Source organism: Talpa occidentalis, unplaced genomic scaffold, assembly GCF_014898055.3.
Source record: "Talpa occidentalis isolate TD23 unplaced genomic scaffold, MPIMG_talOcc4v2.1 talOcc4.10, whole genome shotgun sequence".
Taxonomy (NCBI): Eukaryota; Metazoa; Chordata; class Mammalia; order Eulipotyphla; family Talpidae; genus Talpa; species Talpa occidentalis.
In genome coordinates, this window is record NW_023600993.1 from 45593456 (window position 1) to 45620304 (window position 26849).

Sequence of the window (26849 nt, forward strand, 5' to 3'; positions counted from 1 at the left end):
AGCCAGCCATCTATACCTAGATCTATACCTACATCTATATCTACTCAATATATCTATCTATATCTATATATCTATAGTTGAATTCTTTCCCAGGGAGGGACCAGCCATCGCGGGGGTGCATACTTACTTCCTTGGGGTGGTTATTCCTACATGTTGCATAATCCCTTCTATGACATCTGTTCCACAATTAATTAGTTCAAGAACTGGCATGTCTTCTTTATGAAAGGGCACTAATTGCCCTTCAGTTCCTCAAGATCCTAAGAAGAGCTACTGTCTAAAAATGAAATTTTGATAACTGCTTTACTGACAAAACAAGTTTTCTAGAATTGTAACCTGAGGAAGAGAGTGATAAAACCAACTCTGCAGAGAAGTCAATATCTCATGTCCTGGGAGAAACAGGGGAGAAAGTTTTAAATCACTCCTTCTTGACACACGCTAAATCAGTATCCCCTTCAGAAACAATATTAGTTCGAGTATCACTTCTTTTTCAGCCAATGTCTTTAGTTTCCAGATTGACAACATCCTTTGTCTAACATGTCAAGACACCCTTGGGGTAAATCTCTGGGTTGTCAGGTCCTTAGTTTGAAAAGATGTGTGATGCAGGCTGGTTCTTCCTCTAGCTCTGTGATCATCAGTACTCAAAATCTGACAAAAAGCAAACAGTACAATTTAAATATTTCATTTTTACGTTTTATTTTGTGTCACCTCCTGTGAGAACTCGCTGCCTATGATTTCAGACTTCGCTAGTACTAAAATAAGGGAAAGAACTTGAAGCCTTAAGGGCAGGTCTTGAAATTATGGTCAGGTGGCTTAGCTCTAAGTTTAAAGGAAGGAGAAGAGTAAGTGCTGTGTTTGTGACAAGGTATCTGGGGATAGCCTTAGCACCACTATTTACTGAGACTTGGAGCCAACCACCTAACCTCGCTTGAGACACATAGATCTGGAAAATGAGCTGATTCAAATGGATAGTTTTTAAGCTTTTTAATGCAATGGAACCCTTTTTAAGAAATCTTAGTTACAACTCTGATGTATAAAATAGATAGAAATTGAGCTATTCCAGTTACAACAGAATTGAAAAGTGCAACCTACTTAACCTCAATTTCACTTATTCTTGCCTTCTTCATTTCCCCCATCCTGTCCCTACCTCATTGTTGTCTTTTTGGCAGCTTCTGGGGCTCCTATCAGAATCTCTTGGACACAGAGGATCAGCCAGGAAATCACTGCAATCAGCAATTAGTAAAGTCTTATTTACTCTTCAGTTCTGTTCCAGAAGCCAGGTCAGTACTAGGTCATCTCTCTTGACACAGGACTATCAATGTAGGGAATTAGACTTGTGCTCCAACCCATGCTTTACTGCTGACTAGCGGCGCAACTTTGGACAAGTCAGTTATTTTCTTCACAAAAACTCATCTGAGGAAGATGATAACTTGCTCAAAAAATGTAATAGCCCAGGAATAATATTCAAGAGATTTCAATTCTCTTGCTTTCTGTGTCCCAAGAATTGTCTTTGAAGAAAATTAAAAGTGACATTCATCTAGACATTCAGACATTCAGCTAACCAGATACTTCAGTAAAAAAAAAAATTGTTTTTGTTCTACCTAACATACTCTTAACATAATGAAAAGTAGAATCTCTAATTCTTCTGGGAGATGGGTAGAGGAGGGAGAACTTTTCACTGTTGTACAAGGGTATGATGAAGAGAAGGAGTAAAAGTTTCCATAGAAAAACCTGGGATACAAAATGATCAAGTAGTCAATTTGCTTCTGGGAGAATGATTTATCCCAAATTTGATTGTTCTTCATCACCTGCTATTAATGAAGTCAACTCTGAAATCAAGGAGGATCTGCCAATGCAAAATTTGACAAAGCAGTTGCACAAGTAGAATATGGAGAAAGTTTCTTAGTAGCAGTGCCTTAACAAACAATTTTGAGTCAGTACTAGAAGCAAATAGAAACTTAGTCACCATTAACAAGAACTTGGTCTCTAGGACAGAGAGGTGCCTTCTTTACTCTCTGTTACTTCAAACACACATGAAGAACTGGACTTTAATCTGACTACTTTAAAGTATATTTTCAGAAGAAAGTAACTAAAGGTGAGAGGAACTAAATGAGGGACTCAAAAACACACCAGAAAAGTTTGAAGGTACTGGAGACTCTGGCTAGGAAATAGAAACCGAGACCATCTTGGACTAGGTAGCAGTATAAAGCTGCTTTCATGGTAAAAAACACTTTGCCAGGTCCTACAGCTGAATGAATGAGATGCAGAATGTGGAAGGAAGCTTCTCCCACCCTGTGCCAGTTAGTCCAAGATTCAGAGCCCTGGAAGAGACCATCTGTTTAGATCAACATAGGTCATGTACTCATTGAGGAGTGAAAAAGATCCTGGCTGTGTTAGACTAGATTATCATACAAGCCCTTTCTCACCTCATAAATAACAAAATTATATCTACAATCTTTGCCATGTGACTCTGTACTTTTTGTCACTAATGCCTATTTTCTTGCATCTTAACTTTTTGTTCAACCATGTAACTTGCTTTGGCGAATTAAATGAGGTAGAAGTAAAAGGTGTTGGAATCCAGTATAGGCCTTAAAAGGCTTTCCATAGTTCTGCTTATTATTTTGTGCCTCTGCCATTTCCATAAGCAGGAAGTGCCTAAACCATCAATGGAAATGAGAATCTCATGAAGCAGAATCGTGTAGCTGAGCCAGTTCCCAACCCACTCTATCCAGGAATTAGGAAGCTCAGCCAAGATCAGCAGAGCCATTCCAGCTGACCCGTAGATGTGGGAGGAAAAGAATGCCAATATTTGTATACAAATAAGATTGTTGTTGCATAGCAACAGCTAACCAATGCATGGCCCTTTCTATTTGCTTACTTAATGAAATGTATTAGTTATCTATTGCTACCTAACAAGTCATCCCCAAATTAAGAGCTATTACAATAGTAAGCATTTATTATCTCAGATTTTGTAGGTCAGGAATCCAGAAGCAGCTTAGCTAAAAACCTCTGATTTGGGGATTCATACAAAGCCACAGGTCAAGAGGGCAGCCAGGTTGCACTTACTTGAAGGACTGCGTGATTTACTTTCTAGATGACTTTCTCACAACAGCAAGTTGGAATTGTATGTTGGCAGAATGCCTCATTTCCTTGCCTTGTGGATTTCTCCAAAGGCCATTTCTGTGTCCTCACAACATGGCAGCTAGCATTCCCCACAGCAAGAGATTTCCCAAGAGCAAGATCAAGGAGGAAGCCACGATGCCTTTTTAAAAATAAGCAAAGAGTTACACAGCATTGCTGTCTTTTAACATTCTGTTCATTGGAAGTAAAACTCAATTTAGCCCACATTTTAGGGGAAAAGAATTAGACTTCATCATTTCAAAAGTGGGAATGTCAAAGAACTTGTGAACATATTTTAAAACCAACACTAGTTAAGTGATCAATGCACTGAAAAAATGGGGGAAGAGATATTCCTCAAAATAAAATAAGGTAATTCCCCTAAATAAAATATTGGAGTAATTAAAAAAATAAAATGCTGTAGGAAGGGGAAGCAGAATAAGTCATAAATAAATAATAATAAGTCATAAATAAATAATAAATAAATAAACAAGCACAAAAGGAAAAGATAGCCACTTGCAAACTCTTTCTAAATTGAGCCTAGTGCTTGATATGACCCGAGGAACAGGACTGGGGCCAATGTGTATAAGAGATATATAATATGGCAGAAAGACTTGATATATATGATGGAAAATCCTCTGAGATTTTCCAAAAGGAAAACAAAATTGGCAGTAGAGTGACCAATGGTAGACTGCAGGAGTTAGATGTAAGACATACAAAAGCTTGATTATGGTAATGTCTAAGAATATGCTCCAATAAGAAAAAAAGAGGTTTATAAAATTTACAGTGCTTTGAAACTTAAAATACAGCTGGATAAAGGAAGAATGGGGGCAGATTAATGCACTCATGAAGGTATTATGAGGAAATCTATGAGGACAGCTACAAGTGAAATGGCAAAACAAGCCCCCAAGAACATAATTGGATTTGCTCTTGAGGGGCCTGCAGGTGTGCATTCAACAGACTGGTCCAGGAATAAAATAAAAGCTTGACAAAAGCTGTACAATTGCTATGGTCAGTTAGAAGAATGAAGAAAAGGATGCTGATTCTTATTATGTTTACAGCCAAGTAGAACTGTATCGAGGTGAGGCTTAGGAAGTGCTGTTCCTATTGTGGGCCATTGGTGGTCAGGCCTCCTTACTTCCCACCATGTTGCAGCATAAACAGTCTAAGGACAAACAGTGAGAGGGTAGTGAGAACACAGTAAGGCATGGTTATCTGCCATAGTTACCCAGGCTGTCTGTGCAAAACTCGAATGTCATCAATGTGGACATTTTAAAGAGCCCAGCATCTAATCCAGAGCATCTAAACTGCAGAATCAGGTAAATGATAGAACAAAAGACTTAGATATTCTTTCATGAAAGAGCAGCACATACCTGGTACTATGCCCATGTTCATAGTGATTGCACTTTTTTTGATTACTAGTTGATTGCACTTTTCTTTTTTTTTTTTTTGCAGAAAGCATGCATGTGGCCTGGGGACTCCCTTAAGAATCAAAATTGTGCTCCAAACAGTTGCTAACTGGACCAGAGTTGTAGGGCAGACTTGAGGAATCGTTGGCAATGGGAAAGAAAGAAAGCAGTGTTCTTTAGCCAGGGAGACAGAATAAAATACTCTCCAGAGTGCTGATCTTCAAAGACACACATTGCTTCCTTGAGACAAAGAAGCCACTGCTGTTCACCCTTGATTCCTTATATCCAAGCCTACTTGCTCTAGGACAGTATTAGAGAAGAGCACTAATGCGCGGGCACAGAGCACTGTTGCTAAGGAAGCAATACTGTCCTATTTAAGATGGAGTCAGGGGCAGGGGTGTTAAAGACTACTTTCTAGATCAGATAATAATGGCATCTGGGACTGGATAATTCTTTGATGTGGGGGCTGCCCTGCATATTATGGGATGTTTAGCAGCATTCTGCCTTGTAGACACCTATAACTCTCCCCTCTAAGCTATGACAATAGGTCTCCAAATGTTGTGAAATTTTCAGGGGTCGGGGTGGAGGGGATGTAGTGCAGAGTCTCCCCTGGTTGAGAACCAGTTCTCTAGGGGTCAAAAATCACAGAATCAAAATCCAACATTGCATGTTTCTTTCCCTGAGATCTGTGCATAGTCAGTTCCTTTTGAATAAGTAGGGCTCAGTTCAGAGACAATGAAAATAATGCATCTGGATCACTCCTTATCCCACCATACTGTTGCATTTTCTTCATTCTATGTAGTCTCTGATTTGTGTTCTTAGTGAACCCAAATTTTATATCTCAGACATTCACCAGGGTATGAGCCCAACTCATATGAAGCAAGGACCCTATCTTTTTCTTTTTTGCTGTATCCCTAATACTGAGCACCAAGTGCAAGTTCAAAAAATCTTTGTTGCACAAAGGAATAAAGCATGGCATTCTTGATGAGGCCACTGCAAGTGATGGCAATGCAAATGTGTGCCTACAGGGCTGCGGGAGCACACAGGATGGAGACCTAAACTACCCAGGAGCATGATGGGAAGCTTTCCAGAAAATATGAGGCTGGAAGATTCTGGCCAGAGAGATCAAAACAGTAATATATTTTATGTAACACACACACATACATTTGATCCTGACAAAAATCCTATAAAGTGGGTACATTTGTTGGATTCCAAACCCATGAGACGATAGGCTAAGCTAACTTCCCCAAGGTCATACAGCTCATAGTATGAAGAGCTGAGATATGAAAGTGGATTTTCTAATATCAGAGCCCACATCCCTAACCAGCACACTAATGGAGGACAGGAAGAGGAGTGCCACGGTTAAAAGTCCCGGAGATGAGAGAACATGATGTTGGGAAGCTGGAGGGAATCCAGGATGCATTACACAGAGATAAGGAAGAAAGGGGTGGCAAATGATGAAATAAACCAAGTAGAAAGGAGCCAGATCAAGGAATACCTTCAAAAGACTATGCTTTAACAAGCTCTCGGAATCATCCTTAATATACCACCACTCTTATAGTGGAGATTAATATCAGCAATCCTGTAAGTGATTGGACTGATTAAATTTCTTTCTTTTTTACATTTCAAAAAAAGGCAGGTTTATTAGGAAAAGGAGAGAGAAAAAGAGAGGCACCTGCATAGTCACAGGTGGGCAGGGAGCTGCTGGATTAAATTTCTCATGGCCAGGTCCAGTTTATCAGTTGGAATATTGAGAAAGGTGTTCATGGTAGCTGTTCTGCCTCACCCACCATTTATAGGGAGAACAAAAACATTCAGCCCAGGTGTTTATAGAGTTCTGGCTTGTTTTATTTTTTGAAGAAAAGGCAACAGAGCACTAGTTTTTATCCTGGAATAGATGGTTTGTCCAGCTGTAGATGCTGCAGAAAGGAAGCTGAATGTTAATTAGATGTCAACAGTAATTATGGTGATTATGTTTTTTGAATAGCTATTGGGAATAGCTGGATCCACATCTAGAATGTGATGTGAATGACATTTTAATAGTTTTTAAAAGAAAAAGAGAACAGCCTGTTACTAAGGAAATTACAGTGAATAGAATTATAGTAAAATAGATTTCTTAACAAAGAGCTGTAACAGTGATAATAATTACATGTGAAGTATATAGTATATATTGAAAAAAGTTTTCCAGACAGGATTCCTTAAACCCATTATCTTAAATCTTTGCCTCAGGTTTCATTGGAATGTTTTAGGCTATATCTTTCTGATTCCCCTTAGAACTGGGTCAGATCAGTTTTTATAAACCTATCATTTTAATTATATTTTAATTACATGCTTTTTATCTACTACTAGAACTCCGGTATTGCAATAACTTGTGTGATCATCCACTTCATAAGATATTTTTATTGAATTAAATTATTTTAAAATAAAATTCACAATTAGGAGTATTAATATTTAAGGCAGATATTTATCATGTTTGCATATTGAAGAAGACCTTTTTATTATAAAATAAGCCATTTGATTTTAAATTGAGCATGTACTTTATGTATGCAATACATTTCATCTAAGTCTTGGTAGTAAGGCAAAATTTAGCTGCCTTCTCAAGACAGAATTTAAAAATGTATAGAAGGAAGAGGCATTAACACTAACTCTTTGTAATCATAATTATAAACCAAGAGCGTATATGCACATTTATTTGGTCATTCATTCCATACATATTTGTTGATTACCTACCATGTGTTACATATCCTGAGAGGTGAGTGAGCAGTAATCCACAGCATTATTTGGTGATATTCTTAAGGAAAAGAACGTATTCCCATCAGTAGTACTGGCTCCTTACCTCAGCTACTCAAGCCTGGGTGATCTCTGTCTCTGCCTGCCCGTTTAGAAATATGCCTGGGGCCTCCCTGGTGGCACAAGGGGTTAAAACGCAACCTATGAAGCTGTTGGCAGCTGCTGCAGCATGAGTTCACTCCCCGGCCAGGCAGAGACCCACGTGGTGCCGCAGACCTCTCCTGACTCTCCCACTGCTCCCCTCAGCAGTGTATTTCAGTCAATGTGCCTGTTCTGTACTCCGCTCTGTCTCTGGTGAATCCTCTCACCCCCCCACAACTCGGTCTGTACCCCAATTCTTGTATGTATAAATAAATAAATCTTAAAAAAAAGAAATATGACTGGCATGCAAGATAGGTTGAACAAAGATAGGCTCAACTGCTGTCCATAGTGTTTGTGGCAGGTCTTCAGAATTCAGAGGACAAGTAGTGAACAATGCAATGGGCAATCTAACTGAAAAAAAAAAAAACACAAAGCTGTGAGACTACATGGAAGACATGGAACACAGTTTCCTTCTCAGACAAGATGTCCTATTAACCAGTAAGAAGGTGGTACCAAATGCAGAGATAGGGCAAGTGTGAACAGCAAAAGCAGGGTGCTGAAGGCACAAGAGAACAGTGCTCACTCAGGGAAATGAGAATACTTTTGTGTAACTATATCATAAAGGTGAGTGAGACTGTGTTGAGCACTGAGGCAGTAGATATGTGTAGTGTTCAGTCCAGATAAGTTCAGGGTGTGTAGACATTGTTAAAGCCAGGACTTAAGAGCAGTGAGAAGCAGCTAAAGTGCTGACTAAGAGTGAAATGATCACATTAATCCTTAGAAAGATCCTTCAGGCTCTCATGTGGCAAATGTCTTGGAAAGACTGTGGCTGACAGCAGGGGGAGGAGTTAAGAGACTACTTAGGAAAGATTCTGGATCAGAGATGGGATGGCTTGTGCTAGGGAATATTATAGAAAGGAATGAATGAATTTGAAAAGAACATTAAACAGTAGAATCTAGAAAACTTTGCTTGCTATAGCTTGAATTCTGTGTTTCTGGAGAACATTTTAATGTGCTGGTTTCAATGACAACATAACAACAGCAATCAAAAACAATAACACTTATTGGCTGTTTACTCTAGGGCAGGTACTTGATAAGGACTTCTCATTTAATCGTCAGAATACCATGAATTAGACTCATTTTATTCTTCCCACCTTCTAGAGGGAAAACTGGGAATCACAGTATTTGAATTTCTTGCCCAGGATCACATTACAATTAGATGGCAGATTTGGGATTTGGGTACTGGCAGTCTGACTCCAGAGTCCCTGTGTTCTTGCTGGAAGTGAATGTTGAAAAACAACAATGAGATTCATATAATATCTTAGTCTTGCGTATGTGGGTTAAGCATGTAGCTTGCATTAAGAAAGACAAAATAGAAGGAAGGAACCAAATAATCAACAGTGCGAGCATGGGCTAGGTATCCAATACCTGCTATATACCAGGTACTCTTCTAGGTGCTTTCTTCTTATTCTTCTCTGTGCTGGGTACAGGGGATGCATTATTTTTTAATCTTCCTACCAATTCTAGGAGGTAGGTAGTGTGGTTCCATTAGATAAATTCAGAGCCTGAGATTGAGCAAGGATTAGCTTTAGTCCGAAGTCATTCCTTTAGGAGAGGACAGAATCCAGTGTGGCTCTGGGTCTCTTTTGAGAGCACACTACTGCCTCTCAAAGAGAATAAGTGGATAGATATGCAAAGCAGGTAGGCATTCAAGCAAAAAGAAGCCACGACTCCAAAAGGAGGAAAACTATATTGAGTGTGGAATTTGGAGCTGGGCAATGTTACAATCAGTTCTCATTAGAATAACAGGAGTCTCCACGTTGTTGCCAGTTCCTTGATAGGGGGAATGTATTCTATTAACTTTAGTGCCCCACACTGAACTCCACAATAATTAGGAGCTAGGGCCATAGGAGTACATAAGTTCCACTCCAGAAATTTTTATGCTAGTAGAAGCAATTTGCCGCCCTTTGGATAGTCACAGATCAGTCCATGCTGAATAATGAATATTCTAATGAAAGGTAGCTCGCCTCAGAAATTTCTAGGGATAGATACCTTGTTCTCACCATCAGCTGTCCTAGTCCCAGAACCTTATAACTGGAGGGCTTAAAAATATTTAACATGGAACAAAGAGCAAACACTTATTTTTTTTGCCTGTGAAAATCCCTTTATTACTTCAAAACAATTTTTTATATTTTATTTTATATAATTCTTACATCATTTTTCATTTTTGCACAACGTATGCATTTTCATTTTGGTTATAATGCCCATAAAATTGCACCCCCCTTATTTTTACTCTAATCCATCCTCTCCCTCCACCCACCCATAGTGTGTCTCTGGTTTATAGTTGCTTGATGATTTTGATTTTTTCTTTATTATAATTAGTGTTTTTCCTGATCCTTTATTTAGGTTTTCTAAATTCCTGCTATGAGTGAGACCATATGGTATTTTTCTTTTTCTTTCTGGCTTATTTCGCTGAGCATGATCCCTTCTGGCTCCATCCATGTTGCTGCAAATTGCATGAGTTTATCTTTTTTGATTGCTGAGTAATATTCCATTGTGTATATGTACCACATCTTCTTGATCCAGTCATCTATTTTGTGGGGCATTTGGGTTGTTTCCATAGCTTAGCTATTGTAAACAGTGCTGCTATAAACATAGGGGTGCGGATGCCCTTTTGAATTAATGTTTCTGTGTCATTTGGGTAAATACCTACCAGTGGAATTGCTGGATCACATGGAAGCTCTATCTTTAGTAGGTTGAGGATTCTCCACACAGCTTTCCATAGTGGTTAGACCAGTTTGCACTCCCACCAGCAGTGCAGGAGAGTTCCTTTTTCTCCACATCCTCACCACATTTGTTGTTGCTAGTTTTTGTTTTTTTTTTTAATATGTGGCATTCTCAATGGTGTAAGATGGTATCTCATTTTAGTTTTGATTTGCATTTCCCTGATTACAAGTGATGTTGAACATTTTTTATATGCCTGTTGGCCATTTGCATTTCCTCTTTGGAGAAGTTTCTTTTTAGCTCTTCTGCCCATTTTTTGACTGGATTATTTTCTTTGTTTTTGTTGAGTCTCATCAGCTCTTTGTAATTTTTGTGATCAGCCCTTTATCATTAGTGTGTGCAAAAATTTTCTCCCAGTCAGTGGGGTTTCTCTTTGTTTTGGTCATTGTCTCTTTTGCTATGCAGAAGCTCTTTAATTTGATGTAGTCCAAGCTGTTTATCTTTGCCTTCACTATCACAGCTTTTGGTGATATGTCTGTAAAGATGTTTTTGAACTGCATGTCAGGTAGCATTTTGTGTATGTTTCCTTCTATCTATTTTATGGTTTCAGGTCTTATGTCTAGTTCTTTAATCCATTCTGAGTTGGTTTTTGTGCATGGTGTGAGGTAGTCAAGCTTCATTCTTTCCAGTTTTCCCAGAACCATTTATTGAACAACCCAGTTTTCCCAGAACCATTTATTGAACAAATTTTCTTTGCTCCAGTGCGTATTCTTTGCTCCTTTGTCAAAGATTAGTTGACTGTAAAACTGTGGGTTTATTTCTGGGTTTTATATTTGGTTCCATTGGTCTGTGTGTCTGTTCTTGTTCCAATACCATGCAGTTTTGATGATTATGGCTTTGTAGTATAATTTGAAATCTGGGCATGTGATGCTTCCATTCCTCTCTCTTTTTTCAAGAGGGCTTTGGCTATTTGGGGTTTTTGGTGGCTCCATATGAATTTCATCAATATTTGCTCTATTTCTTTGAAGAATGCCATTGAAATTTTTATTGGAATAGCACTGAATCTGTAAATCGCTTTTGGTAGGATGGCCATTTTGATAATGTTAATTCTTCCAATCCATGGGCATGGGATATCTTTCCATTTCTTTGTGACTTCTATTTCTTTTAACAGTGTTTTATAGTTTTCTTTGTATAGATTCTTTACCTCTTTTTTTAGGTTTATTCCTATGTATTTGATTTTTTTTGTTTCAATAATAAAAGGGATTTTTTTTTATTTCTTCTTCTTTAGATCGATTGTGTATAGGAAGGCTACTGAATTTTGCATGTTGATTTTGTATCCTGCCACTTTACTAAACTGATTGATTAGTTTAATTAGTTTTTTCTATGGAGTTTATGGGGTTCTCTATGTATATTATCATATCATCTTCGAATAGTGATAGTTTGACTTCTTCCTTGCCTATTTGGATTCTTTGTATGTCTTCCTCTTGTCTTATTGCTCTGGCTAGGACTTCCAGTATTATATTGAAAAGCAGTGGTGAGAGTGGACATCCTTGTCTTGTTCTAGATTTTAATGGAAATGCTTTCAGCTTTTCACTGTGAGCTTGTCATATATGGCCTTTTTGATGTTGAGGTATGTTCCTTGTATCCTGAGAATTTCAAGGGCCTTTATCACAAATGGGTGTTGTACTTCGTTAAAAGCTTTCTCAGCATCTATTGATATTATCATATGGTTTTTATATTTCTTTTTGTTGATGTGTTGGATTACATTGATTGATTTTCAGATGTTGAACCATCCTGTGTCCCTGGTATAAAACCTACTTGGTTGTGGTGAATTATCTTACGGATACATTGTTGGATTCTGATAATTAAAATTTTATTGAGGATTTTTACATCCATGTTCGTTAGAGAGATTGGCCTGTAGTGGTGTTTTTTTTTTTTTTTTTTTTTTTTTGTGTGTGTGTGTGTGTGTGTGTGTGTGTTGTCCTTGTTTGGTTTTGGTATTAGTGTAATTAATATAATGTGCATTTCATAGAATGTGTTTGGTATTACCCCTTCCTTCTCAATTTTTTAAAAGAGTTTGTGGAGGATAGGCACTAATTCGTTTCTGAATGTTTGGTAGAATTCATTTGTAAATCCATCTGGTCCTGGGCTTTTGTTTTTGGGGAGGTTTTTGATTACCATTTCAATTTCAATTTCACTGTTTGTACTTGGTCTGTTTAGGTGTTCTTTTTCTTCTTTATCTTGCTTTGGGTGATTGTAGAGTTGTAGGAATTTGTCCATCTCTTCCAGATTGTTGAGTTTGTTTGCATATAAGTATTCATAGTAGTTTCTGATTATTCTGTTGATTTTGCCATGTCTGTTGTGATTTCTTCTCTTTCATTTGTGATCCTATTTATTTGTGCTTTCTCCCATTTTTCCTTTGTGAGCCTGGCTAGGGGCTTGTCTATTTTATTTTTTTGAAGAACCAACTTTTGGTTTCATTGATCTTTTAGATTTTTTTTTTTTTAGTTTCTATTTCATTTATTTCTGCTTTGATTTTTGCTATTTCTTTTCTTCTACTGGTTTTAGGGTTTTTTTTTTTTTGTTGTTCTTTTTCTAGTTCTTTGAGATGTGAGATTAGGTTGTTTCTTTGAGTTCTTTCTTGTTTCTTGATGTGAGCCTGTATTGCTATATATTTTCCTCTTATTACTGCTTTTTTTTAAAGATTTATTTTATTTATTTATACAAGCACTGGGTACAGTCAGAAGTGCGGGAGGGTGAGAGAATTCACCAGAACCAGAGTGGGGAGCAGAACAGGCAGATTGACGAAGTACACTGCTGAGGGGAGCAGCAGGCGGCAGGATTGGTCTGCGTGCCATGTGGGACCCTCGCCCGGCAGCTGGGGATTGAACTGGTGCTGCAGAGGCTGCAGGCAGCTTCCCCAGCCAGGGCTCAACTGCTGTGCCACCAGGGAGGCTCCTCTTATTACTGCTTTCGCTGCATACCATACATTTAGGAAATTGGTGTCCTCCTTGTCATTCAACTCAAAGTATTTTTTAATTTCTTCTTTGATCTCCTCATTAGTCCAGTGGTCTTCCAGTAGTGTGGGTTTCAATCTCCATGAGGTAAGAGAGTTCCTTGCCCTCTTTCTATCGTTTATTTCTAGTTTGATGCCTTCATGGTCAGAGAAGATGGTTGGTATGAATTTAATCTTGGTGTATCTGTTGTTTGTCTTGTGTCCCAGTATGTGATTGATCCTGGAGAATGATCTGTGTGCACTTGAGAAAAAATGTGTACTGAAATTTTGGGGGGTTTAGTGTTCTATAGATGTCTGTGAAGCCCATGAACTCTAGATCTTCATTTAGAGCTTTAGTGCCCTTACTTATTTTTTGTCTCCTTGATCTATCCATTGTTGATAGTGGTGTGTTGAAGTCTCCTACTACATATGTATTTTCTCTGATGTCTATTTTCAGAGATGATAATAGTTGTCTGATAGATTTTGGTGCTCCTTCATCTGGTGAGTATATGTTAATGAGTGTTATTTCTTCTTGAAGTATTGTCCCCTTGATCATAATGTAGTGACCGTCTGGGTCTCTTTTTACCTTTTTGAGTTTGAAATCTGTTTTATCTAATATAAGTATAACTGTTCCTGCCTTCTTTTTTGGTCCATTTGCTTGTAGGATTGTTTTCCATTCTTTTATTTCAGTCTATTTTTATCTTTTGTAGTTAAGTGAGTTTCCTGGAGATAGCAAAAGGTTGGGTTTTGTTTCTTAATCCAGCCTGTGACTCTGTATCTTTTTATTGAAGAGTTTAGTCCATTTACATTTAGTGTTAATATTGCTATGGTAGCGTCTGTATTTGCCATTTTGTTTGTCTTTTCTCTGGTTTTATTTATTTATTATTTAGTAATTATTTTTGTCTTGTTTCATTCTTATTCATCCCTCTGCTGATTCTGGCTTTAGGACACTTTGTAGTATTTTTTGGAGTGGGGGTTTAGTTGTAATGAAATTCCAGAGTTTCTGTTTGTCTGGGAAGGTCCTTATTCTTTCTTAATAGAGGAAGGAATGCTTTGCAGGATAGAGTATTCTTTTTTTTTTTTTTAAAGATTTATTTATATAAGAACCGGGGTATAGGCCAGATGCATGGGCGGGTGAGAGGATTCACCAAAGACAGAGCGGGGAACAGAACATGCAGACTCATGAAATACACTGCTAAGGGGAGCAGTGGGTGCAACAGGAGAGGCCTGCTGTGCCCTGTGGTACCCTCACTGGCTGGCGGGGATCGAGCCGGCACTGCAGAGGCTGCAGACAGCTTCACAGCACGGCGGGCAACCACCTGCGCCACCAGGGGAGGCCCAAGATAGAGTATTCTTGGTTGGCATTTGTTGTCATGGACTCTGTTGACTATGTCTCTCCACTCCCTCCTTGCCCTTAGCGTTTCTTCAGAGAAATGTGATGTCAACCTGATTGGTTTTCCTTTGTATGTTATGTGTTTCTTCCCTCTTGTCATCTTCATTATTTTTTCCTTGTCTTGGATTCTTGGGAGCTGTCTTGCTATATTTTTCCTTTCATCATGGAAATTTGGTGTTCTTCTTGCTTCTTGTATGTCTATTTTCAGCTCTTTCTTCATGTTTGGGACGTTCTCTTCAATTATTTCCTGGAATATTTTCTCTGTTCCTAGGTCTCGCCCTCTCCTTCTGGGATTCCTATAACTCTTATATTTCCTTTCCTTATGGAGTCAAATAGTTCACGAAGTCTTTCTTCATTCTTTTTCATGTGTACTTCTCTTTCCTTTTCTGTTTTGATTCTTTTTATTTCTGTGTCTTCAAGAGTACTTATTCGTTCTTCCATTTCATCTATTCTGCTATCACTGCTTTTCCCAGAGTTCTTTAGCTCCTCCATTTATCCTTTGATCTCCTGCATTTCTTTCACTTCCCTCTTTAGCGACCCAATTTCATTCTTCTGATCCTTGATTATTTTTCTCTTATCATTGTTTTCCTTAATGACTTCTATCAATTTTTTAATCATGGCAATTTTAAATTCTCTTTCAGAATTCTCTTTCTGGAAGGCTCAGAAGTTCTTCCAAGTCACTGTTGTTGCAATCTTGTGGGTGATTTTCTTTTTATGGTGTGTCTTTTCCCTGAGGACTTGCTTGGTTACTTGTAGTTTTTCTTCTCCCTGCTGCTTGTTTTCTAATTTGTCCTATGCCTTGGGACACTGTGTTGCTGGTACTGGCTGGCATCTTTTTGGTGTGCTCTTTCTAGGATGTCGGAAACTGGTGGTCCAATCAAGTCAAATACTGTTATGCCAGAAGTCCAGTAGAGCAGTGGTACTAAAAATATGCTAATGATCACTGTCACAGAATATCTCCTCCTTCTATATTTGTTCAATTCCAAAGGTATGTCTTGAGGTCCCACAGACTGCCCTGGAGGTGGGGTGGCTGAATTGCTCGCTGGGCTCCAAATCGCTGGATCCCCCTCTGGGCTCCAACTCCCTACCAGGAAGGGCCTGGATTGTGGGGGCCTTCAACTCACCTCTTGCTGTGGAGGCAGCCCTCTCCCAGTTCCAAGCAGTCTTGGTAGAAGCAAAGGTCCCTATTCTAAAATGGTGAGTCAGAAGCACACTTTCCTTAGCCTGTGGTCTGCCTGGGTGATGGCTGCCCAATCCCCCTCTGGGCTCCAACTGCTGGCCAGATGGGACCTGGCATGAGGGTGCTTCACTTCTGGCTGTGGAGGCAGCCCCCCCAGTTCCAAGCAGTCTTGGTTGAAGCAAAGGTCCCTATTCTAAAATGGCGAGTCAGAAGCACACTCAGAGCAAATACTTTAAATGATCTATTTATCTACTTATGGTCACACATGTACTTGTTGGTAAGTCTTACATGGAGTGATGTATGTTGCAGTGGGTTTCCATGGAGAAATCACATGAAAAATTTAGTACAGTTGCAGTAATGAACTATTGTCCAAGAGTGGCTTGATAATAGTAATGCTTTGTGTAATTGGCTTCTTGATCCTTATGATTACTACATAAGTGATCCTTGATCCTTATGATTACTACATAAGTGCCTAATATACAGCAAACTCTCAAGAAAATGCTTGAATGAATGAAAGATAGCAAGAGATATGAGCATTTCGGTATAATAAAGGGGCAGTATAGTATACTAATCACACCTACAAGTGAAGAGTTCACACTGCATGGACTCAAATCTTCCTAAATGTTTGACACTTAGCTCTCTTGACTCCAATTTTCTCATTTATAAAATAAAGATAATATAAGGTATTTATTTCGCTTAAAGTGCTTAATAGGACCTGACAGAGTAGTGCTCAAAAAGTTTTAGCTGTTACATATTTATCAGCATGAATAACCTACCAGTGAAATGCTTTATTTTGTAATCTTAAATAGTTTCCCAAAGACATTTTTGCTCAAGAAAAGAATATACATCTTTCCATTGAGAGGTAGATCTGGAGGCACAAGCCAGTCTTGTTGGGGAACAAGACAAATGGTAGGGTGAATATAAAGGGCACTCAGGTGTTATTCTGTAACCCTGAATGGATGTCTCTATTTTCTCAGCCACACACAGATGCTAGGTCTTTCCCTTTGACATCCACATGTTTCTGTCAATGATCAATCTTGAGAAGGTTAGACCCAGTTCCATTTGAAGAGAGTGAGTGCCCACTTGGGCTGGGGCTTGGCAAAGGTAATGGATAGAGTGAGGGCAGTTTTCTATGGATTGATTCACAGATGTCTCTAGAAAACTGGCTAACTTGGCACCTCATTATGGTGCTATGTGGCACCCCCACAAATGTCAGTGGAAGTCAGTAGGCTTTGTCTGGCTTCTCCTTCACAGTCTCCAGACTGACCCTTCCCTCTGCTTCTCTTCAAGAGGACTCTCCTCACTGACAAAACCAACCTCCCCAAAGATGTTAAACCCACCTCTTTTCCTCTCTTACCTACCCCAGCTAGCTAAATGATTTTTGTCTTATTTCCTGCAACTCAAACAACCGACAGTTTCCTTTCTTGTTATTTTCATATGGCCATAACCTGGCCCTGTATTCCACATTCATTCCTCAGGGCCATCCATTTTGATTCTCAAAAGCCATTTCTTCTCTCAACATTACTCCTTATATCTTAAAAGACATGGCTTTCACAGCTGTTGTTTCTGATGGGGGCTTCAAGAACATAGTTTAGATTTCAAAAATACTGAACATCTACTGTTTTCTTTTTTTACATTTCTGCTCTTTTGGCATTAGTTCTTTTCGCAACGTGGTATCTGAGTGACAGGAGAAAGGTTATAATTAGTAAGGGAAGAAAAGCACAAAGGTTAATGCTTTGAGATCATATCCTCTCCATCATGTCCCTTCCTTGTCATGTTTCAGCAGGTTGACTCCTATCTTAGAGGCATTGCTGACTTTCACCCCTGGGTGCTGCTTCTTGTGATAAACATATTAAGTGAGGGCAGCAGTGGGGAGCTTCTCCTGAAATTCACTCTAATTCTTCATATCATAATCTCCTTATGAATTTCCAAAGTTGAAATATTATTCCTTATATATATATTGAGTTTTTAACTCTGTGTCTCATTAGTCTTCACAGCCCTATGAGGTAGATACTAGTATTGTCTTATTTTACAGCTGAGAAAACTGAAATACTGAAAAGTTGAGGCCCTCACTTGTGCTATTCATAATGTGTTTACAGCTCCCCCTTTAAAAAATACTCTACCTTGGGCCTCCCTGGTGGCACAGGCAGTTGAGAGCAGTGCTGTGAAGCTGTCCACAGCCTCCACAGTGCTGGTTCGATCCCCGCCGGCTGCAGAGCAACCCACATGACACGGCAGACCTCGCCTGTCTCACCCTCTGTTCCCCTCAGCAGTGTACTTCGGTCAGTCTGCCTGTTCTGTTCCCCGCTCTGTCTCTGGTGAATCCTCTCACCCTCCCGCACATCTGGCCTGTACCCTAGTTCTTGTATAAATAAATAAATCTTTAAAAAAATAAAATAAATTAAAAAATACTCTACCCCTATAAATATACTTATAAAATATGAGTAAAAGAGATATCTGTTACTTCCGTAGAAGCACCTAGGAGCCAGTACACAATCCACCATACTCTCTTTCCCAATGCCTCATTCATGTTCCAGATAGTAGAAATTCAATCTGCTTGTATCTTGGAATAACTATGACAGGGAACAGTGTCCCGTTCATCACTTAATGGGCAGGTAGTAACATGCAAGAACTAATACTTTGATGTTGGTTGTTTGTTTACACAGCTTAACCTTGCTCATCTTGATTAATACAGAAGTCACTCATTTATGCAATCACTTCTTTGTATATTTATTTAGCAAATAATTATTGAATATCTGTTGTGTGCCAGATATAGGCTAGGTCCTGGCAAAGTGAGTTATGATTCGTATCTCTAGAGCCTCTGGTAATTTGTCCACTGAAGTCATGACCTTAATTATTATTTTTTTTAATTTAAATTTTATTTTTATATTCCCCATACAATTGCAACCCCCTTATTTTGACCCCAATCCCTCCTTTCCCTCCCCCACCCCCCATAGAGTGTCTCTGGTTCATAGTTGTTTGTTGATTTTGATTTTTACTTTCTTATAGTTATTCTTTTTCCTGGTCTCTTATTTAAGTTATCTAGATTTAAATGATGTAGTCAGGTTTCAAATTCAGACCATGGATTCCAGAGTTTGTTCACTGAAATACTGCATTCAACAATTTCAAATAGAAATTTCTAGAATAGTTTACAGTTGGACTTAAAAATCTTTCAGGTTCTGCGTCTGATAGATCTCATATAGCATAGCAGGATTAATTTCTTATGAGTTGTCAGTTCAACTGTGATTAGCAAAGCAAATTGAGGTTCACCACCAAAGAGAGGCTGAAAACAATGCCAAGGTTTTGGCCATTATATAAAGGGTGGGCATTGGTCATTTTTTCTGGCTATATCATATCTGCAGGATTTTTATATTTGATGGGCCCACCTCCCCCAAATGCAAGCCTGAAAACCCTCAGTCTCATTGCACCTAGAACATGGGCATATGACCATTAATCCCCTCAAGATGTCAGTTCAGAAATGAGAAATTGGAGAGAAAAGGCTCACCATGGAATCTGTTTAGCTGGTGAAGGACAGGAGAGGTCCCTCGCTTAAGGGAAATAGTGATGGCAGAGCTGAGTGCCTGGAACATGTGTAGTATCTATAATGAGGCTGCAGTATTAAAAGTAACTCATTTGATAGTACCAGTGCTGGAGAGAGCAGTAGTCTTCTCATCAGGATAGTTTTGGAACATGATTTGGGGCATTATTCCTGGAAATTTGGCTTTAAGCCCAGTTCTCTAAACCTCCCAATAATTCAGTGATCTACCCACTATCCTTTAATGAACTTGTTTTCTGCTTAATCAGCCACAGTCAGCTTCTGCTTCTTGCAAATAAGAACCTCAACTGATGCAACGTGGAAGCTGAGTCAGAAAGATTTTGAGCCAGGAAAGAGAACTGCAAACGGCTAATTTAAAGGTGTGTGGGTGGGTGGAGAATTAAAGTCTTGAGCATTTGATATCAGAGGAGGTAAGGGCTGAAAAGAAGGTGGTCCACCTTGAACAAATTGGTTTGGATAGCAGCCCAAGTCCTCTTAGATGAGTTCATTCAGTCATTTCAACAACTTCTTACAGAGCATATATTGCGATATATTCTTGTGATAAACAAGTTTGGCAGTGGATGAACAGGCATAATATCAATAGTTTACTGTAATGGGAAAACTGATTATAATTAAATGAAAGTGAATTAGGGGGCTACTGCATTAGTCTGGGCACGAATGGGTTGAAGATCAGGCGACATTAGCAGGAGAGATAGAAAAGAGGAAAATCAATGAGGTTCGCCTTGAGTTAGATATGGAATATGTGGTGACTCTAACTCTCTGATTTTAGGAACTTATGCAAGAATGATTGAAATAACATCAGGTTGGGCATCAAAAGAGTGGGGATAATATCTTTAGTCCTGTACCAGCTGAGATTATTACAGTCGAGTGAAGATGGTAAGTGGATTGTTGGATATGAGGTTCTAAAGGTCCAGGGGGAGTTTTGCTCTGGAGATTCTATTAAAAGAAAATATATTTTGAAGCTTGGATTTAACCAAATCAAAATGGAAAAACCCAAGTTTGGTACATCCATTCATTTATTCAATGTGATTTTATTGAGTATGTATCTTACGCTAAGCTCTGGGTCACAGATTCAAGAAGGGGCCGCTAACCTAAAGGTGCTTATAGTGTAATTGAGAAATAGAAGATTCAATGCACAAACATAATAAAATATAAATAATAGATGTATGCTCTCCACGAATATCCCTATGAATATGTATAACTTCCCTGTAAAATCAAAAACCCATTTCAAGTGAAGGAGCCTTGTGATTTTGTTCACGAAGATTTTAACTCACTCCTGACTTGTGCAACCCCATAAACTCCTTTCTGCTTGCAGCTCAAAAAATATATTTTTTTACATAATGGATATATGTATGGAGTCATTGAAAAAGACACATTTTGGAAGGGTTATCTTCGGGTAGAGATATAGGAGTGAGCTGCATGCTGTATGCTGCATGCTGCATGCATTGTGGTTTTTTTTAAATCAATTATATTTTAAAGATTTATTTTATTTATGCATACAAGAACTGGGGTGTAGACCAGAGTTGCAGAGGGTGAGATGATTCACCAGAGACAAAGTGGGGAGCAAAACAGGTAGATCTTCTGAAATACACTGCGAGGGGAGCAGCAGACAAGACAGGAGAGGTCTGCTGCACCACGTGGGTCACCTCCCAGGCAGGCTGGGGAATTGAGCTCATGTTGAAGTGGCTGGGGATAGCCTGATAGCTATGAGACTTAACCCTGCACCAGGGAGGTCCCAATAGTGCATTGTTCTTAAGAAACCACCAATGTTAAACATGGTTGAAGTAAGGGAATGGGAGACTCAGAAATAGTAGGTGAAATTAGAAAGTCAGGCAGAAACCAGGTATCAGCAATCCTATAGACATTTTGAACTCTAACTTAATGATTACTAGGTATGGCTGAAGCATTTCTTGCAGTGGTAAAATGGAATCAGATTTGTTTCCTGAAGATAACTCTGCTGGATTCATGTTAGATGGTTCTAATAAGAGATCCATATCCTATATCCAAAATTGCTATCTGCATTCAATATTCAGACTTGCTAAATGCAACGTTTTAGTCAGTGGATTTTATATTTCTTAGTACCTTTAGGGTTCCAAGTGTTCATATCACATCTCATTTGAAGAATGTCAGTTGCGAAATGCTACAAATCAATGTACTATTATACTTTATCCTTTTCATGGTTAAATTAGATAATGATCACAAGGTGGCTTGACTTGCTCACTTGTTAGAATCCACAAAATAACCTTCTGCATTAAGTAACCATTTTTCTATTACAAAGCAAATTTGGAAAGAGGTACAGTGTGTCTCTAATCTCTCATTAATTGAAGTACGTTATCTTCTGTTACATTTCATGATTCACCATGTCTTGACTGTAGGTGACTTGACTCTAGAGATCTTTCCTCTTTCTGGTATCATGTGCCAAAGTCTCAGAGGGTAGCTGTCAATGAGAACATTGAGGTAAAAATTTAGACTTGGTTGGTCTTAATTTAAATAATGAGTAAATAATTAAAGAACAATTAATTCTAAGGAGGAGTCCCTGGAGGCTTATGTAATGTCTTATTTGATCCACAAATAAAGTACAAGAGAAATTGATATTTTGCTAATTAAACTAAAGGTATTTTATTCTCCATTGTTAACACTGGTGATGAGGACAAAAATCAAGATATGACCCTTGGTAAAAATAAAGCCCCAAGTACCACTTAGCAGAGAATGCCTATGCTCAGCTAAAACTTTGAATGGCTATGCTGTGGATGTTTTTGGCTTACCCTATTGAAATCACTATGAACTATTGCTGTGTTTGTTGTTAGGTGGAAGTTTCTGGCAGTCCCGCTAATGGTGATTGCTGCTCAGGGAAGAGAGACTGAGAAGAAAGATTCCCCCACCAACTGTGTTTTCCATGCTGCCTAGATGCTAAAGTTTCAAGTGTTATGAAAAGAGAATGGGGGATTAGTTAAATATTCGCCAAAGAAATGATCTTTTATAAGGTGGTGCAGTATCATCAAGTAAGGTGATTCTCCATTTATGTTCTTACTAACAACTGCAAGTGAGAATAAGAAATCCTGGGAGGAAATATATATATATTTAAATAAAAACAGGACCCTCAGTTGTTTCTTTTCCAGTGAGTGAGTTGGGTATCTTGATTGACAGCTTCTATTATGAAGTCAATATTGTGAATAAAATAATGATTCTGAAGTGGGAAGGAAAGCAAAGGAGCCTTGCAGTGGTTTAATAACAGCTTTCTTCTGGCTGGATAGCTGAAAACTTAAAATACAGTTGACAGTAATTAGTTTTGTGTTTCTTTTTCTTAAAAATGTAAAATGTCAAATATCTTTTTTTAAAACCCACGCATAATTGAGACCCATCTGATGAATTTTTTGCTCTTTGCAGTTTTATTAGGCTGTGAATGCTTCACCTCAGCCTGGGTTCCAAGTCTATTGAATTTGAAGAAATATAAAAAGAGACTTTGCCCAACAAACACAATCCCCTTTGATTTGTTCTTCATAATGGGAACAACGATAGTAGGTGCCAACAATGTAGCAAAAACATCTATCCCTGTCTCTTCATTATCACAGTTCTGAAATATTGTGAATATGCAACCTGAGCACAAAAACTTCCAAAGCCAACCACCATTAATGAAAAGACGTGTAAATTTATCCACTAAATATTTTGATATAATCAAGATCAAATCCACCTGCTACTGAGTTTATTTACCTTGAGACTCAAAGAAGATTTATTTGGAGGGTGAAGAATATGTGAGCTTGATTGCTGACTGACTGTACAACCTACAACTTTTCAACTTAGATGTATCCTAATTACAATCCAGCATTTGCACAGGCTATGAGGTTTATTAGCCCACATGTTCATGCTTAAGTCTTCCCCTCAAGGCTATGTGTATATTTTGAAATTTACCATTTTCTAACTTACAGTATGGTAGTAAAATATTTTGTATTTTCCTTTCATCACTAAGAAGGGCAAAATTTCCCATTCTGAATGATGGCCTTTATTAAGAATTAAATTGTATAAACTTACAATTGAATAAGTTCAACTAAAAAAAGAATAATAAACACTTCAGACTCACCATTTTCTAATTATTTTTCTGTATCTTACTATTAGGTGCTCTTGTTCTTGTATTATCTCCGTGAAATGGCATACATATCTCTTCCCATACTGCATTCAACAATGCATGCTGAAAGTGGTCATGCCAGGAGTATTTACACCATGGATATAAAGGCAAATCCTTCAAATCTGAGTCTGAGTCATTGTTTTACTGTCTAGATCAGAGACTGACAACTACTACCTGAAAACAAATACGATAAGGATTTTTTTTCTACATTTTAAAAGGATTTTTTTTAATGAGTGAAATATTTGATGGACATATATGAAAAACTTTTTCGGTAAAAGACTGGTGGTAGACATATGAAGCTTTGTAGGCCACAGCATCTCTGTCATTACTCAACTCTGCTGTTGTAGCACAAAAGCAGCCACAGACAGTTGTAAACAAATGGACATGTTTATATTCCAATAAAAATGTACTAAAACATTTGCTGGTAGGTCTGATTGGCCCATTGGCCATAGTTTTCCAGCCACTGGTATAAGTTATAAACAAAAATAATTAAGACTGTGTTCTACAAGCATCCTTCTAATCAAGTTATATTATTAACTATAATAATAATCTTTAGATCTAGGCAATGTCCTCAAGAGATTAAAAGTATCAATGATCTTTTGCTGCAGCAAGGTTGCAACACAGCTAATTTGGATCACTTTGCAATTCCATTAGGGAAAATTCTAATCTCTGAAGGATTGTTGGTGAATCTTGTTGCCAGCCATTGTGAAATGAAGTTTCATGGTTTTCAAAGTCCTTTAAAGTTACCTGATTCGGACTCTCCGACCAGCAGAGAGGAGGAAAACAACAAACTAAAACTGCCAACAAGAACAAAGGACGCAGCAAGTGGGACTGTGAGTGGAAAGGAACTATTGCAGCCACCCCACCCTGTGAACGGGAGCTGTGGAGAACCCCCGCAGGATCCGCCGCGGAGGTGAGCTCCGGGCGCCATTGAAGAGAGCCCCGCCCAGGAGGAGACCAGCACCAGCACACAGCCCCAGCCGCCCGGTAAGCCTGCGCGGAAAGCAGCGCGCCGGAAAAACAGACTCGGAGCGGGATTGTGCGGGGAAAGCGGCGCGGATTGCGCGGATCGGATCGCAGCTGCCCAGGTCCCCGCGCCTGCGACCTAGGCTTGCGGGGAGACGACCTAGGCTTGCGGGGAGACGCTCGGAGGCCCTCCCGGAGTGAGCAGGAACCAGGCGCCCAGGCACGGGAGCGGGATTCAAAAGGCGCCATTCCCGCACCACTGATCTGGGCTACAGCCCGCGTCCTGGAACTGAGGGCTTTGGAACTGAGACCCGGGGCACGAAATTAGGGGCGTGGGTTCCCCACGACGGTGGGGCACAAGGCAGACACAGCACCCCAAAGCCGTTGAGGTGTACCCTACCATCCCTGCTCTGCTCCCTGTCCCACTGGGTGGAAAATCAGCTCCCCAAGGGCTCCAGGAGAGATCTCTGGCGCCACCTAGCGACTTGAAGCCAGCACAGGCTCCTGAAGGAGCTAGTGGCCAGCTGGGGAGTTAGCCCACGCCGGGCCCCTTCCGAACAAGTAGTCTGAGCCCACAGGGAGAGCGAGCACCCACAGCCGGGGCAGACCAAGCGCGCAGAAGAGTGTGCCTGAGACCGGACGCGCAGGGAGTGTGTCCCACATCACCATTATAGAATAGGGACATTTCTTCAGTAAAGACTACCTGCAGAAGGCTTCCTCAGGAGCCAGAGGTGAGCGGGGGAAGTTCGCCCACGCCAGACCCCCTCTGGCCTGCAGTCCAAGCCCAGAGGGGGAGCAGGAACCCACCGCCGGGGCAGACCAGGCGCACAGGGGAGTGTGTCCCCATATCGGCATTTTAGAACAGGGACCTTTCTCCAGTAAAGACTGCTTGAAACTGACAGATGACTCCTGGAGGAACCAGGGGGGAGCAGAGAAGCCCACCCAAGATGCCGGCCAGTCCCAACTACACAGTGTCCCAACGCATACGGCAAATTAGAAAACAGACAGTAGGGAGGAGAAGAACCACACGCAACCTAGCAACTCTCCAGAGAAAAAGCACACCACAAAAAGAAAACCAGCCCCCAGATGGCAACGACAGTAACTTGGAAGAACTTCTGAGCCTTCCAGAAAGAGAATTTAAAATTGCCGTGATTAAAAAACTGACAGAAGTCATAAAGGAAAACAATGATAAGGGAAAAATAATCAATGATCAGAAGAATGAAATTGAGTCCCTAAAGAGGGAAGTAAAAGAAATGCAGGAGATCAAAGAATTAATGGAAGAACTAAAGAATTCTGGGAAAAGCAATGAAAGCAGAATTGATGAAATGGAAGAACGAATAAGTACTCTTGAAGACACAGAAATAAAAAGAACCAAAACAGAAAAGGAAAGAGAAGTATGAAGGAAAAAGAATGAAGAAAGACTTCGGGAACTATCTGACTCCATGAGGAAAGGAAATATAAGAGTTATAGGAATACAGAAGGAGAGGAGAGAGAAGTAGGAACAGAGAAAATATTCAAAGAGATAATTGAAGAGAACTTCCCAAATGTGAAGGAGGAGCTGAAAATTGATATACAAGAAGCAAGAAGAACACCAAACTTCCACGACGAAAGGAAAAATACAGCAAGACACATAATAGTAAAGCTCCCAAGAATCCAGGACAAGGAAAAAATAATGAAGCTGGCGAGAGGGAAGAAACAGATAACATTCAAAGGAAAGCCAATCAGGCTGACATCAGACTTCTCCGAAGAAACACTACGGGCAAGGAGAGAGTGGAGGGACATAGTCAACAGACTCCAAGAAAACAGATGCCAACCAAGAATACTCTATCCCACAAAGCTCTCCTTCCTCTTTGAAGAAAGAATATGGACTTTCCCAGACAAACAGAAACTCCGGAATTTCATTGCAACTAAACCCCCACTCCAAAAAATACTACAAGGAGTCCTAAAGCCAGAACCTCAGAGGGACGAATAACAATGAAAGAAGGCCAAAAAAAAAAAAGTTATTAAAAGAATAAATAAATAAAATCAAAGGAAAGACAAACACAATGGCAAATACAGATGTTAACATATCAATATTAACTCTAAATGTAAATGGACTAAACTCTTCAATAAAAAGACACAGAGTTGCAGCCTGGATTAAGAAACAAAACCCAACCTTTTGCTGTCTCCAGGAAACACATTTAGCTACAAAAGATAAAAATAGGCTCAAAGTTAAAGGATGGAAAACAATCCTACAAGCAAATGGACCAAAAAAGAAAGCAGGAACAGCTATACTTATATCAGATAAAACAGATTTCAAACTCAAAAAGATAAAAAGAGACCTCAATGGTCACTACATTATGATCAAGGGGACAATACTTCAAGAAGAAATAACACTCATTAACATATACTCACCAAACGAAGGAGCACCAAAATATATCAGACAACTGCTGTCCTCTCTGAAAACAGACATCAGAGAAAACACATACGTGGTGGGAGACTTCAACACACCACTATCAACAATGGATAGATCAACAAG

At 39.3% G+C, this 26849-nt stretch overlaps 1 protein-coding gene and 1 long non-coding RNA gene across 3 annotated transcripts in view; one reads left to right on the forward strand and one right to left on the reverse strand.

The window, feature by feature from the left end:
- Positions 1-26849, forward strand: part of SYNPR (synaptoporin) — a 315247-nt gene that overhangs the window by 107551 nt on the left and 180847 nt on the right. The gene's annotated exons all lie outside the window — the stretch shown is intronic.
- LOC119230724 (uncharacterized) overlaps positions 21351-26849 on the reverse strand; it is a 71288-nt gene continuing 65789 nt past the window's right edge. For both annotated transcript variants that reach the window (XR_005121799.2, XR_008551867.1), the window contains one exon: positions 21351-21679. This is a non-coding gene — a long non-coding RNA (uncharacterized LOC119230724). The remainder of the gene's footprint in view (positions 21680-26849) is intronic.